Source organism: Heliconius melpomene, chromosome 20 (genome assembly GCF_056956725.1).
Source record: "Heliconius melpomene rosina isolate 202511_hmr_F chromosome 20, ASM5695672v1, whole genome shotgun sequence".
NCBI classification, from domain to species: domain Eukaryota; kingdom Metazoa; phylum Arthropoda; class Insecta; order Lepidoptera; family Nymphalidae; genus Heliconius; species Heliconius melpomene.
This window is the reverse complement of record NC_140408.1, coordinates 7,064,682-7,078,344: the sequence shown is the minus strand read 5'-3', so window position 1 is coordinate 7,078,344 and position 13,663 is coordinate 7,064,682. Positions and strand designations below refer to the sequence as shown.

Genomic DNA, 13,663 nt, shown 5'->3' with positions numbered 1-13,663 from the left:
TTAAGCTTTTTTGAGTGTGGTTTTTGTTAATGTCTATTTAACTTTTCTGATTGAATAAATATTTTTTGTAATTAAATAAAACACTTTACATACGAGGACGTATACAAACAATAGTCTAGTGCCAATACACTCCGTTCTCCGAGAAATCAAAATCATTTATTCTTTTGAGTGGAAATCTAATCTCAACTATCGCCTTTACACACACCCTCCAACTTCGTCACAATGATGTCCTCATAAATGTATTGATATTCTAATTAATAATTGTAAATTAAATATAAATTTTCAATCTATTTGTATATTAACACTTTCTATATATTCAATTCATATATTTACACTATTGAAAAAATAAAACCTTAAACCCATCCCGCCATATTGAATCATGCCAAATTACACGAAAATCGTCTTTATTACGAGTATATTAAAAAACAGTAAAATCTTTCAACCCAAATCATTGTTGCAGTCGTTTCCTCAGCTATCCAAGCTCCATAAAAATGGTGGCCATAATTTTTCACAACGCCATCTATCCCGTTATTAATGAAACATGTTAATACTAGCGGTGGACCTAACGTCAGTTTACCGTGATGCAGTCGTGCAGTCTGTGCATTGGAAATATTATATTAAGTTTTCATTGCATTAGAAGTCTTCATTTTCTATTTTTTTTTGTATCTATTATGAAATTTCTCATATATATATATATAACTAGATCTTATGAATATAACATTAAAATATATTAATTACTTATAGACTTATAAATTTGAAAATATTTGGTAAACACCAGTAAAGTGTACACCAGTACTAAAAACACCAGTACTAAATTGAACTCACGTTATAATTTTACCAGAAATAAAATGTAGCAAATAATTTACACATATTACAATAATAATAAACGAATAACATTGTAGAGTCTCTTTACAATCTTATTTTGAAAATAATGATATAATTAATTCAAATATAATAATTCCTATAATATAATTAAAAGCAGAACTATATTTTAAAGGAAATCCCCACATATTGTTAATAATAATTAATTACCACTATCTAGAACCTGACAACAAAGAATTCATTTTTAAATTACAATACATTGCTATTGCTATTCATCTAGATGTCACGTGAAATTATAAATAAAAATGTTTTTACGCTATTACTATGCGCGCTATGAGTATATTACAAAAATAAAATGAGATTTTACAAGTTGTGGATTATTTTAAAAATGGCTATTTTTAAATCTACTTTTTAACCTACTTCTTATCTTCGAAGATTTATACATAGTATATTATCTCGATGACTGATTGCTCTTATCACATTTTTGACACTGATTTTAATGATAGTGATATACTGCTCTATATATTTTATTTAAATAAAATATTTTATAACTTTAACAGTTCTTTGTAAATTCATATTAAACACGCGAAAACAACATAAATGTAGTAATAACGAGAACCAAATTATTTTTCTTTTACTGCCCTAGAAACATAGTTATAGTCCAAATTGTACAGTTTTATCTACAATTTTTTCGTCAATACAAATTTATATATGACTTTTCTACCCTAACTTTGTCAGCTAAAAATATAAAAAGTAGAGCCCCTTCAAAACAACTATGTGTGTAAATTTAAGCGAACCTTATTAAAAATATATATTTATTAAAAAAAAATCTTAACTATTTTAATAATTGAAAATAAGCAATATCCATATAATGTCATACATAAAAAATACACAAATGTTTCCTTTACACATTCACACTACTAAAGACAATGCGCTCTAAGTAATGGAAGCCATTTTGTATAGTTAAATTGGAAAAACTTTAATAATTTGCATTACAATAGGCGCGTTTAATTAAATTAAGTGATATATTTAGAACTACCACCACACCACACCAAAAATTTTGCGTAGTTTTTACTAATTTTAATGATACCACATTTTCTTTAAAATTGGTAAAAACTTTGCAAAAAATCAAATGAAGATATTAACCTAATAATATGGAAAGTTTATTAAATGGGCATTAATTTATTTTGTAATCACCTAAAATATATGAAAATTAATCAAAATATTAGATGCTCATATACTTAATTAAAGCAATAAGTACTATTCACATTCGGTGAATGGCGTCACAGCTTGCCTTGCACCGAGCTTATAAATTAGTTATGCGACCTAGTGCATAAATACACGGCCCTGATGTAAGGAGGAATGATTTGTCATGATTTGTTAGAATATTTTTCTTGCTTCACACTATATCCCGCACATACCAAGGTAGGCTGAGGGAACCTGGGAACCTAGTTTAAGACACTATATTAAGACAATTCCATTCCACACTTTCGGCTGGCGTTGTGCTGGAATTTTGCTTTGAGTGTGGAACGGCACACCTCAATGCCGCGCTTTGCCTTATTACCAAAGCAAGGAAATGGAAATATTTAATATTATTTTTTTTGGAATGGAAATCGAACCCACTTCCTGTCGCGTTTACAGTACCATTTCTGTGCCCCTGCGCCACAACTGACCTCGCTTAAAATATAGGCTTATATTAATTATATTTCTATTCACTGTGATATTATACGATAATTTTATTTTTTTAAGCGATTTCTTTAATAAAACACTTAATATCTTGCTATATAACAAAAATAGAATGAGTTTTTCTAACAAATGGAAGATTTCAAAATTATTATTACATATTCCTATGTAGTATACGTACATAAGTATGGAAAGATATACCTACTTAACTTACAAATTTTAGGCCGTGTAGAGTTTTTAAAGTTAAATTCTACACTATGTAATAATCGTAACACTTAGATTACACCATTCCTGGTATTGTTGAATTTGAAAATCATTTAAAAAGAATCGATTTTTTTAATTAATATATGAATAACAATATAATTGTATCCAATCTTATCTAAATAAGAAAATAGATAACCAAACATCCACTTCCGTTAAGTTTGCTTACCCGTGTGGTTATTCTGGAGTAGAAAAAACCAACTTTTTCAAGGAGACAAAGCGGATTTAAAGTGAGCAAAGGAGGGAGCGTAGCAGAGCCAATGCTCTATGTAAGTGCCTGTCAAAGATTTTTTAAGTGTCTTCGAACACTGAATAGCTGCACGGCTGCCACTTGCACACGAAGCCGTTCTCATGCTGAAGTGCAAGGATTTTTTACCCCTTTTGTCATACGTTTCGAAACTAAAACTTGTTTGAGAGCACATGTAGTGTAGTTTTAAATGGAATTCTATAAGAACCTATATTCGTCTTATTGGATATAAAACATCTTTATATGACTACTAGCGGACGCGCGCAGCTTCGCTTGCGTATTTAAGGGTGAATTCTCATAACCCATGAAACATGTGTTCAATGAAATATTTTTAAGAGTCTAAATTTCAAATTTTATAAAAATCGGTGGCGATTTAAAGAGTTTTCCATACAAACTTTCAACCCCTTATTTGCACCCTTCGGGGGTGAATTCTAGAAAACCATGAAACACATGTTCAATTAAATATTTTTAAGAGTCTAAATCTCAAATTTTATAATAATCGGTGGCGTTTTAAAGATTTTTCCATACAAACTTTCAACCCCTTATTTGCACCCTTAGGGGGAGAATTCTACAAAACGATGAAACACGTGTTCAATTAAATACTTTTAAAAATCTAAATTTCAGATTTTATAAAAATCGGTGCCGATTTAAAATTTTCTCCATACAAACTTTGAACCCCTATTTCACCCCTTTAGGGTTAAAATTTTTCAAAATCCCTTCTTAGTGGATGTCCAGATTACGAAAGTAAACTTTTGTCTAAATTTAACGTTTCTACGCACAGCGGTTACGGCTGTGCGTGCGTCTTACCTCAGTCAGTGAGGACAAGTCCTTTTATATATATAGATAATATATATTTTTAAAAAAATCTGAGTAATCAATAATAGTATAACAAAAACCTTTTTTTAATATAAACTTCTAAAATCAATTTACCCTCCCTGCAATTCGAGAGAATGGTAATATTTATAATCAAAACAATATTTTACCAGATATCACTACAATGACGGTAATTTATCTAAAATATTTAAATAACTCTAAATTAGAAGTGATAAGCCTATGAATAGAATACTGTAATTACAAAAGATATTAAAATAATTGTTCAATTAAACCTTACCTTTATTTGCGCTAATAGAATCAAATGGCAGTTATAAGATTTGTCTAAAGAGAGGACTCATTGTTTTAGAATTTTACAAAGATAACATGAATAAACGTAATTACCAGTAAAATATTTTGTGTACTGAAAAGGTAATCTACCTAAAGTAATATTTTTATGATAGGTATATTGTATGGAAATTATACTATAGTAACGAATGTTGAAGTCTTGAAGAAAAATAAGGCGCAACATTGTATAAATGTATCTTAGTAAATCGAAGAAGTTGTAAAACTAGGGCGCTCGGGTCGAGTCCTACAATCCCTTGTGAAGCACTTCTTGTCACTCCGGGCTCACAATCATGCACTCCTCGACGTCACTATACGATAGGCATGTATGGCTACGTTCAGCATGAAGATATTAAGATTGGCTACACTTAGAAATAAGTTTTAACCTGTGAGCTAGGAAAATAACTTAATTTTACATTGATATTTATAATTATAGCAGCGTAGAAAGAAATAGTGTTGAAGTAAAACACTGACTAAACTTCTATAACTAAATCCTAAATTTATATTACAATTAAGCAAATTTAAATGATTCGACGAATAATAAAAAATAATTATTGATATGACTCTATTCTTAATCCTTATGATTTGATGATTCAAGCTTTAATATTTTTAAATGTAAAATTTATATCAAAAATATGAATTTTAAAATTGAAAACGTACTTAACACATCAAATCTATCGCCTACAATCTTTCATATGTCACACAAACGTAAGCCTAGTCTACAGAAAACGTATTACGAGTACGTAGAGTACGTAGGTGGAAGCTAAAGCTATTCATAAATGTGCAAAGTATATCCTGGCTTCGATGGCAATTAGACTAGCAGTTCGTGCAGACTGAAACGAATGGAACTCTTCAATCAACGAATCAAAATACAATCGAGAATGGTCGCCACTTGGCAGCGACAGCCCAACAAATTTATTACTCTAGCCCCTAGGTAGTTTTCAAATTTTGATGCCTGTTGATCACTAAATACTTTTATCGTTGATGGACAGTTGTTACTGAATGTGATAGCTGTCACGGCACTAGCTGTTCTATTCGTATATCTACTATGAGTATATGATGTTAGTTTCATATACAAAAACATCCGATTTTAACACTTTTGTAAAACGATATTAAATCAAAATCATTAATGTATGTAATGTATATTTTTATTTTTCTATTAAATACTAATAATAAGTCGCATCTATGAAAAAAGAACTTATTTATTTTTGTACATATACATATATATCAGTTACAATTGTCCAAAACAAAATAAAATAAACACACACGAGCACACATCGCGTTATTACCATCTAATGAATAACTAACAAGTACACTACAGGGCTAAGAATCTACGCGATTACTTAAACAAACTTTTGATTTATGGTAAACTTTAATGACGGCTTAATTAGACCGTTGCAAGATATCATAGCCTTTGTAAAACACCACTACAAGCATTAAACTTACTATGTCGGGACTCACGTCGTTTTCTACTCATTATGAGTTTTGCTTGCACTTACGAGTAGACCTGGTGAAGGTGTAGCGTGATTAAGTCGAACAGACGTTTGCTCGGTTGCCAAAACCACTTCAGACAACGACGAGTGCGCGTTGTATTAGAGTTTGGCAATACTCATTTAAAAGCCAGCACTAACTTGCTTTGTGTTAACTAAATTTTAAGTCTTTTTTGTAATTTAATTATTAATTAGATTAAACGCTAATTGTGTAATGTAAAATTAATTTCTAATTCTATTTTCTATGCTACTGTTACTATAACTACTTAGGAATGGATTTAAGGAAGGAGAGGCGAACTTAAAACAACTATAAGATAAAATACTTAACTTATTAGTTCATATATATAAAAAAAAAAGAATTGGAATGAAAAGTTGGTGAAAGAAAACCTACTAAGTAATTCTAATAAAGAATTTCATTTATTCTCAAAAATTTACATAAGTTTTCCAACAAACGTTGTTCAACATGCTTATATTTCCGTCCACATTAACTAGATGCAAAACAGTAGAACGTAACTCAGTCTCAAATTTATTTAGCATTCTAACACAAATTTTGCCAAATAAAGCATTAGATGTATCAGATGTCACGCGATGGCGAAAAGCGGCCAACAAATCTCAAGGAACCGCTTGTCTCCGTATCTTTCGGCGATTTACCTGAAAATAAAAGACAATTGCGTTAATTTACAGCACTGGACACTCGCCAAACATTTCAACCAGCCGTCTTAGTTGGTCTTGTTGCAAAATGAATAAAAGGAATCGACATTTTAAGCCCTATTCCTGATCGCTTATCAGATGAAGCTTAGGTGTGAATAGACTATATAAAACTCATTTATAAACTGTCACCGTGACGGCGGAGGCGTGCCAAGGCGTTTTCCAATAAGCTCATTTATCAAACGCCCCGACGTAATGAGACGCATCTTAACCATTCTCCATATACCCGAAACACTTTGAATTCATTATCATTATTTTAAACAAATTACATGTAATATAAATACCATGTGTATATTATATTTAATTTTAATATGATTTATTATTATTTTTTATAAAATAGTAATTCACACCTTGCTATTTATGAGTGGGGTTGTTGCTTCAAATTTTTACAGGGAAATAATTTATTGGTTTAAGCTTAAAAATTTATATTATTATTAAATTATATTAAAAAAAAATACAGTTATTCTATTAATATTCACGCTTATTTCACATATTACACAGTAGACTGTCATAGTATTAAATAACTGTACTCTTTGTTTTTGTCCCTTACATATTGCAATAGCACAACCTATATTCAAATGTAAGTTATTCCTCCAGGTTGGAATAGAATCTATACCAACATATGTAGTAGTAGAAAAGTCGAAAGTGCGCTACGACGTAGTTTATATTAAATTATGTTTTTTTTATATATAGAAATAAAATTAAAGTGAATTCACAGTTAGAACTGTGAATTCAAAATAACTGTATTTTTTCAAGTGCATAATAATTCTAGTGTTACACGCTACTAAAACAAAAACAAACAATTTAATTAACATTGTTTCGTAAAGTCCAAGCGTACAAAGTCACGGGGGGGCGCTAGTATTGAATAAAATAAAATAAAATTATATTCTTATAATCTACAAACCAATATATTTTTCATAAACTTCTCTAATTACAATATAGTACCTAACTTAATACAAATACTAGTAGAAAACCGAGAAATACAAAAATTAATTTACTCTTTCCTTCTTACATCTGTTAAAATTAGATACGACGGGGCGAACACTTTCACAGTGACTTTAAATTACGTAGAATTAGCTATATTATTACATTTTTAGCTTTCACCTCATTCGTTTAACTGTTTATCGAGGTCATTTTAACGAGGACTTGGGGCACTAACATCTGTTATGAAAACACTGAAAGCAACAAGGCACGACGCTTTTACAGCCATTAGAGTGAAATCGAGTGTAGAACAATAACATTTCCTAGAACACGTTATGGCTTATATTAGCTTGAAAGTTAATAATTGTACTTAAAATGAGCAACGGTTGATCGGGTTTTAAACATACTCTTACATAGTTTAATAACTACAAAATATACAATATTTACAAATTTAATAAGGAAGCATCTATGTATATTCTCATTTATACTAATATTATTAGGGCGACTGTACACTTGTCAAGGTGTGGGTTCGATTACCGCTCGAAGAAATTGAATATTTAATATTTTTATTCCATCGCCCTGGTAAAACGCAGCGTTCAGTTCCTCCACTCAACAAGCAATGCCTTCAGAATTCGGTGGAAAGTGGGGTACAGAGTGCCTTAACTTTAGGTTCCCTCTGCCTACCCTGATATGTGCGTGATACAGCGTGTAGCTAAACAAACAAGCTAACTACTAATCTTAAAAACAATATTATGAAACTCAAAGTAAGTAACACATGGCACGTGAGAGTTAATTTAAGACTAAAGTCAGTAGCCATTAGATTTAGACATTGGAAAATAACGGGAATTAGCGGTCACATGATGACTGCGACGGCCAACTGGGCTATCGTCCGGTGACGCATGGACGGGAAAAACATTATTTAAAGATCATAATAATATGCCGCCAATTTTCTTGTTTTTTTTTTTACTAAACTTATAATATTTTGTTAAGTTTCCTTTGTAGTGTCATATATATTTTTTTTATATTTTGCAGCAATTTTTTTCTGTAGTTTACACGCAACGTTTATTTTACAATTGCCTATCTGACTTAATAAAAGTTTTATTACTAAAAAACAAAATTAATTCAAATTAAAAAAAATAAAAATTCACCAAATTCTCAGTGTGCTAATTACTTTACTTTTATTTCTATCTATACTTTACGTATAACAACACTTTTTTCAATAAAAGAATAGCTAAAATAAACACAATGAAATCAATGGAAAAATACAAGCAATTCTCAACCGCATCATTCATTCTCTCAACCAAATCTATCTTATAGAATAGAGTGCACTGATTGAGAATAACGTCAATAGCAATTATATTATCATTTGCGTGATAAGCATACGGTCACGCGGCGTGACGCGGGACGCGGGCGCGGCCAATGCGTGGACGTGACGTCGATCGTGGTGACGGTGGTAGGAGACTGTAGATCGTAATAAATCTTATGAGACATATGAAAACATGTATATAGCGTGATAGCATCTTTATTAATCTTATCGATTTAATGGAAATATCTTTAAATGGACTTAGAAACGTAGTGTAATCGTTAAGACTATATCGAGGCCGTAGTGGTGCATCGGAACAGCGGGTCGATATCGGGTTCGATTTCCGCTCTTTCCTACTTCGATAATAGATAAAACCCAGCTTTGTCCGCCATTCAACACGCAATATATCAAAAATTAGGGGGAAAGTGAGAGAGGCCTATCCTGCTTATGCGGGGTACAGGGTAAAACCGAAACGCACAATTTTAACCGACTTTTCGGACATTTTGTAGTAGTCCGTGGTCATGGGTAAACAAACAGGGTTGTCTTCCCGTGACCACGGTCTACTGCACTGTTCGAAACGTCAGGTTTCCAAAAATGTATAAAATCTACTAAATATACTCGATTACTAATTAATAAATTAAATTACTAATTATGTTCTCTATATGATGTTACTAGAATATACTTTAAAAAATATTAAACATCTAAGAACACGCACATCCGAAATAAATACTTGCACGTATTTAATTTAATAAGCTTTCTAAATGAAGAAGATTAGTACAAAATCCTATTAAACCAACGCAAAACCATCCCGCACCGCTGGTTAAATATGTATAGCTGAATATATTTAAATTAAAGGAAGATCTTTCAACAGAGTGACTTATCGCTAGTATATCTACGAGTATGTCTTCTATTGAAATCTAGCATATACTTTTGAGATAATAAAAAAAAACCTGGCCAAGTGCGAGTTGGACTCGCGGACGTTGGTTTAACTACAGGCTCGTAAGACGTAGGGCTCCTATACAACATATGGAAGTCCCCTTAAATATTTATTTTATTCTATTTTTTAAACCGACTTTATTATCACGGTTCATGGTCACAATCCCGTTTTACCATTTAGGCACGGAATCCTAAAAAATAACGTCCATATATTATAGTTACATAAATTAAAGCATTCTTTATTAAAACTCTGAATTGCTAACGGATTAATACTGTTTTGAAAATTTAAATCTCCATAAAACAAAAGCTTTCATAAAAATAATTTACGCACTGTGAAGCTTCAAATAATGAATATTTATTTGAATATATCTCATTTATCAAAAAAAAAGGGCATAGGAAGCCACTACAATTATCTTTGGAAAGGCAACAAAAAGAGATTGGGGTTTTATCCTATCATAATATAATACCCCCTAAGCCCGTAACAAAGCATGTATAATATCTCTGAAAATATATGATATTTTGTAAAGGTACGTATTGATATATTCAAGCTTTTAAATTGTATTCACAAAATTCTAAATGTATGATTTTTTTTATTTTATTACGTAATTATTTTTATCCACGAAATCTTTTTATAAATCCAATAAAATAAAATTATTTCAGAGGGAACTTGGGAACCTAGTGCTAAGATATTCCGTTCCCATTAAGACACTTCCCCGTACAGCCAAATTTTAAAGGAATTGCGTGTTGGATGGCGGAACTCAACGTTACACCTTGCCTCGATACCAGAACCAATATTACTAAAAGAGAAGAGAATATTAAATATTTCATTATCTCGAGAAGGAATCGAACCCAGAACCTGTCGCGTGTACAATCACGTGTCACTGGCCTCACGAATTTCTTTCGCAACATAATTAACAGACAATTAAAACAAAGAAATTTTCCTTAACAAAAAAATAACTTCTTCCATTTCTTACAAAATAGAAACTAGCTTACCGGACATCGTAATTTTATAGTCGATAATTAAACAAAATTTAAATTAGTACTAATATCGCAACAAAGTCGTCTATTAGCAAGATTTACTGCCGCTTTAATGGCCGCCTTTAACTTTGATGGTGGTTTGTTCCGATACTTAGCTCATATGAAAAAACTTCTTGGAGTTCTCCTTTAGCTTGTTACAAGTTAAAATATTTAATAGGCTACTTACAACTTGTCTTTAATTTAGGGTGTTTCCTTACTGTTTTAAAATTAAAATGACTTTTTTAATTATTTAAACGATGGTAGTGGTGGTTAATTGAATCAATGGTATACTTAAAATGCGTCAATAATATTCGATTTGATATTTAGTTAATTTTTTTTTTGAATAGGTTAATTGTAGTTGAATTCTATTGTTATTAAAAACACTTTTTACCTAAATACCCAATATATTGAATAATTATGCCTACTTTCATAATCAATTTTGTTTTTAGGACTCCGTACCTTAATAGGTAAAAATAGGAATAAATTGTAGTCCGTCTGTCAAGGCCATTTATTTATCTCGAGATTGAAAAAAAAAAATCACAAGATTATATTTATAGTTCTTTTCACATAAAATAAGTACATATATGGGGAAACTTAAATTTGTTAACTTTTGTAAGTTACACTTCCCCTTGACTTGGTTAAATCCTGAAATTGGTACGAATTCTCTCGACTCTTTCATATAAAAATAATAATATGCATGTAAAGTTAAACATTTTGTAAAGGACACGGGTACATAATATTTTAAAATGAAAAACGTGATCAATATAAACGCTTCCGTTGGGTTTTTACTCTATTATCTTACATATGAAGCCTTCAATGGAAGTAGAATTTCACAATATTTTTTTGTATTGTGCAAACAAAAACACAATAACGGATCGTTTACAATTTGCTCGTGATTTCCTATCAATTATAGACAATTGATGCAATTAAAAATCATTTTCTAATACTAGCAATTGTTACTTTGAATTAATTATTTCGAATTATAGTATAAGAATGTGCAAAATTCTAAATATTCCATATTAAATAACGTCCTTACAGCGGATGCACTCCAACCCTTTTATATATAGCTTTTGTGTTCACCCTTCATTTTCTCTCTGAATTCCCTAAAAGACAATGGGTCTTCCGTTTATAAGATTACATTGTTATATAAGGTTTTAAGTGTGCAAGTTTTAGGCGTGTTTCCTAACACGGATATAATGTACTGTCTACCGCTTCTAAAGTCTCTACCTTTTTTCATAATGTTTAAAATCAAAGGAATATAGTACTCTTTAGCGTCACATTGTATCCTGCTCACAGCAGGGTAGACATAGAGATCCTAGTGCTAAGAAACACCGTTTCACATTTTCTGGCACATTCTGGAGGCATTGCCTGTTGAGTAGCGGATCTCAACGCCGCGCGTCGCCTCGATCCTAGAGTGCAGAAATGAAAATATTAAATATTTCATTTTCTCAAGTGGGAATCCAACGTGCCACGACTGGCTTCAGGCCACATATGAAATTTGGATGGATATATGAAATTTGTTTTTAATTTTTATAACCTACCATTATTTCCAAATTGTACTTTCCCGTCAATAGCGAACTAAAAATTTCACAACAAAACGCCATAATATAACTGAATCCTGTGTGACTGTAATTGCTGGTAGTAAATTTATTCTGTGCAGGTTCAACGAGTCATTTTGTACATATTTGCTTTAAAAGTCACATAACAAAATATTTTTACGTAATTATACGATGTGAAAAAATAAAACAGAACTAGTGCATTTGAAAAATAAATACTAAAAGAAGTTATAAATGTAGTAGAGTAGAAGAGTATTTATAGTTACCTTATCAGACATAATTTTGTTTACTGTAATAATATTATAACAAAATGAGATTCGCATTCCAAGCTGGATATAATAGCACTCGGGATAACTTTTAAATTAAAACCACATAGAAAACATTAAGCATCAGATCTACTTCTAAGAGTAATTTAATCTAAAAAGAAGGCGTCGCTTTCATTATCTTAACCTACTCTGTTAAATTAGAGGAACATAGACACAACAAGTTTTCAATTAATAAAAGCGTAGTTTCATACAATCTTACCTACGACAAAAAAAGTGCCTATCATCATTCTCCCTTGTTTTCAGATTGTATTCGAATTCATAGTATCCTAAGAAAAAACTAAAACACATATATTTAAAAAATTGTCGTTCTAGCTAAAATCCATCTTTAAACTACTTAATTAAATATTGGTTTAACAAGAATATATATATTTTAGGTTTTATACAGGGTTGTTCATATAATTTTGTATTTATTTTTATTCATATCGCCATATTGGATACTATATCAAAATACTCAGTTAAAAGAAACAGTAGATAAGCAAAATTAAAAGAAGCAAATTTTTAAATAAAATAAAGAGCATCCATTCCATAAACGTGAAATATTGAAAATGTTTATATTTATAATACATTACAGTGAAAAAAGCTGAGCTTTTCAAATTGATGCAATCCTTTCACAACAAAGATTGCCGGTCAGCTGGAATTTTGCATTTCAAAGTTTGTACAAGTGAAAAACCGTTGTAAAAATTTTTCTATCTACATTTAAAATTTCTATATGAATACGCTCGAAGGATAAGCCATAAAGTTGTTGGGAGTCCGCGGGAAAAATTCACGAAACTACAGTGGGGCGAAATTCATAACGCGCTTAGCAGTTCGGTTCACCTGTCTCGTTAAACTTCGGAATTTTTAAATTAAATTCTGAATACCAACGAGTCAACAAAGTTGCGAATTCTTAAAATTTGCTATTGTAATTAATCTTTCGTTTTAATAAACACACAAAGGCCAACAAAGAAAGTGGAATGGGCTTATATTCATAATAAATGGTGGGATGACGTTAAATCTTGTAATTAATGCAGGTGCGCGCTGCTGAGGGCAGGACCGACACCAGTTATTATCGAATATTCGTTTTCTATTACACTTAATGTATTATTTTATTCACTAAAACCAGTTTCACTCTGTGCTCCGCATACAGCAGGGTAAGCAGAGGAAATCTAGTGTTAAAACACTCCGGTCCCTACGTATTTTATTCACTAAAATCAGTTTCCCTCTGTACTCCGCATACAGCAGGTTAAGCATAGTAAACC

At 31.0% G+C, this 13,663-nt stretch overlaps 1 protein-coding gene and 1 long non-coding RNA gene across 7 annotated transcripts in view; both read right to left on the bottom strand.

The window, feature by feature from the left end:
* The window catches only part of Rbp6 (RNA-binding protein 6), a 412,235-nt gene that overhangs the window by 342,916 nt on the left and 55,656 nt on the right, over window positions 1-13,663 (bottom strand). The gene's annotated exons all lie outside the window — the stretch shown is intronic.
* The window catches only part of LOC146527804 (uncharacterized), a 62,944-nt gene continuing 55,334 nt past the window's right edge, over window positions 6,054-13,663 (bottom strand). The window contains exon 4 of the long non-coding RNA XR_014879202.1: window positions 6,054-6,309. This is a non-coding gene — a long non-coding RNA (uncharacterized LOC146527804). The remainder of the gene's footprint in view (window positions 6,310-13,663) is intronic.